This window comes from Pinus tabuliformis, chromosome 4_2, assembly GCF_031772625.1.
Source record: "Pinus tabuliformis cultivar Carrire ecotype Pingquan chromosome 4_2, CPIR1, whole genome shotgun sequence".
NCBI classification, from domain to species: Eukaryota; Viridiplantae; Streptophyta; class Pinopsida; order Pinales; family Pinaceae; genus Pinus; species Pinus tabuliformis.
In genome coordinates, this window is record NC_142304.1 from 1,150,811,979 (window position 1) to 1,150,815,134 (window position 3,156).

Consider the following 3,156-nt stretch of genomic DNA (forward strand, 5'->3'; position numbering starts at 1 on the left):
TGCATAGTTTACATTCTGAAAAATCAATTGTAGATTTAGATCAGCTTTCTTTGATTTGAATTTACACAAAAAATAAAAATAAAAAAAAATGGTTTGGAATTGATTTGCATTAGTTTTTCTTGATGAAATTAGTGCATTAGAGAATTTGTTATATTTTCTCTTAGTGATCAGTTTTTTGCATTGTTGGAAGTGGATGGAAACTCTCTCCTTACTTTAGTTAGGATTCATCGAATTGAAAAGATTACATTATCATATTCGATTGCATTCAGTTGAGTCGGGTCATAACACCATTGGTTTCATCTCCATTTACCCATTTGAGTAATAACAGCCTTAATAACACAGCGCTTAATTAAAATTCATCTAGTAATTTTTACATTTCTAGGGCTCTGATACACCAACATAGCTTAGGCTAGTGTCTTGGAGTAGGAGAGTAATTAACTCTCCAAGACAACAAAACCAAACAAGTAGCTCATCTTGTGGTAGGATAAATCCGACTGTTTCATTTGTACTCTGGGAAAGCTCCTCTTAAAGGAGAAGCACGAGCTCGTGTCCGAACCAGTGAGGGGATCAATCCTCCCTCGTTGGGAACGACGCCAGACACGCACGTATTACAAACGGTAAACCTCGGATTATTGTCGAGGAGCCTGGGGTCACTTGTCGGTAAACCTTGGATTATTGTCAAGGAGCCGGCAAGGGGATTGAGCTTGATACTCTGCCCTTGCGTGCTGTCGGAGTGTAGACTGTTCCCCCAGGTGCATTTGTTGCTGTTGGTGATCTTAGTGACCATTATATTTAGGGTTCTACCCAAGGTGACGGTGGAGGGAAGATCCCACTGTACCTGGAGCAGACGTCGGCTAGACTCACTTGGATTTTCTGGGGGGTTCACTTCACTCGAGACGGTTAAAGTGGAGGAACTTGGTCCAGTCTATTCATTAAGCAGGTTGTCGGGGTAACTGTTCCACCCACCACTTCTGTACTGAATTCGGCGATGTTGGGCTTCATCACCAACTAGTGTTTTCGGTCCGGAAGGCTACTGTTTGTGTATGGTTTGACTCCTAGATTTCATAGCGCGTGTTAATTTGTTTGTTTTTACTTTTAGAGACCATAGGTGTGAACTGTGAATTTTAATTGTTAGGTGTGAATTGTGAATTGTTAATTTTAGTTATAAATTGTTAATAAAATTCACTGAAGTTGAATATAATGGCAAATCTTTCGGAATTTACCAACCTAGGAACCCCTCCTAATGAGAATCCTAGTACTTTTCCTTACTTTGGAAATGTTGGTCCTCCTTATATGGCTACTTTGTCATTACCTGGATTTACAATAGGTTTACCGATATGGTTATTTTCAACTTCGTTGGCCCAAAATACTCCATTTGTTCCATCTCAACCAGATGCTTCACCTCAACAGAGTTCACCATCTCAACATCACCAACCTTCTGTTGACCCTTTACCTTCTTCGCCTAATTTTTCTTCCTCCATTTCTTCCTCTTCGCCTGGTAAAAGCCTTGATGCTAGTAACCAGGAGGCTAAGAAGAAGAAGAAAGGGAAGAAGAAGAAGAAGAAGAAGAAGCAAGATAAGAAAGAAGTCAACCAACCAACCATGGCTGTAAGTGTTAGTTGTGTTGAGGAAAATTCCGACATGCACAGTAAACCCAAATACCCTTGCAGGCTTTGTAAGGGTGACCACTTCCTTGTCAATTGTCCTGGTATTCCAAAGGTCTTGGAAGTATGGTCAGAAAAATCTAATCAACTTTCCGTTGATCCATCAACCAGTGATAGTCAGGTTCCTGGGAAAAAGGGTAAAGTTAGGTTTCCTTGTAAGTTATGCAAAGGGAGTCATCAAACTCACATTTGCCCTCACATGGATGAAGCCTCAACATTGTTGGAAAAACTTACTGTTCCACAGCAAGAATTTCCAACTGGTTACCGTAAACTTTCTCCCAACCTACCGTCAACTGACGGAGTGATTGATCTAAATTCAAGTACAGTCAATCACACTCTTCCATTGGAGAGTGAAACTCATGTCACTCAGGTTGATGATCAATTAGTTGATCAAGTGGTCGATTCAATTTCACATTCGGTCGATTTCGCTTTCCCTTTAGAGAGTGAACTTCATACCGCTCAGGTTCTTCTTGTTACATCAGATTCTTCTATGCCGGGGGGCATTTCACCTGTTTCAACAGAACCCCCTCCAAGTACTGAGGTCTTTTCCTTTGATTGGAATAGACTGATAGAACCTCGTCTTCCTTCCTCCATCCCTTTCCAAATCATTGTCAAGGCTGGTGGTAGGGACATACATCGTACTCAGGTAGATGAAGGTGCTTCTGTTAGTATTTTATCCTCAACTGTTTGGAAAGCTTTGGGTTCCCCTCATCTTGCGCCTATTACGCAGAATCTGAAAGCTTTTAACAGAACCATTAGTGAACCTTTAGGGATCCTTCCTAAGTTTTCTATTACCTTGGAAGGTAAAACTGTCTGTATTGATCTTATGGTAGTTCGAGGTCCCTTGGATTTCAATTTACTCCTTGGGCGAGACTATGTTTATGCAATGAAAGTTGTCGTATCAACACTCTTTCGCGTGATGTCTTTCCCTCACAATGGCAATATTGTGACTGTAGACCAGCTTTCGTTCCCTAGTCTTGTTTCAACTACCAATAATATGACACCCCTAAATGTTTCTGATTCTAAAGTGGTATCTACCCCGCCACGGGTTAATTATGTGGCAACTGGTCCCATGTTTTCAGTTACCGATGTAAGTGAGCCTCTCACTGTTGATGTAGATCCGGTAATTGACATGGAAAACTCTATGGGATTACTTGAACACGATGTTCTTATCCCTTTTGAGTCCCTTGACATGTGTTCCTTCCAGAGAAGTATTCTTCCTTCTGATGAAGACCTCTTGGAAGCCATGATCAAGGTGTGTCCATTGACATGTCTTTCTTCTAGTTGGAAGCCATGATCAATGTGTGTGAGGATAGTTTTGTTCCTGTGTCAACCTCGTTAAAAAATGAAACTGGATGTAGTGAGGAAAGTTCCTTTTACTGTGTCAACCTCGTTAAAAAATGAATCAGTGTGCGAGGAAAGTTCTTTTTACTGAGTCAACCTCGTTAAAAAATGAATCAGGGGTGAGGAAAGTTCCTTTTACTGTGTCAAC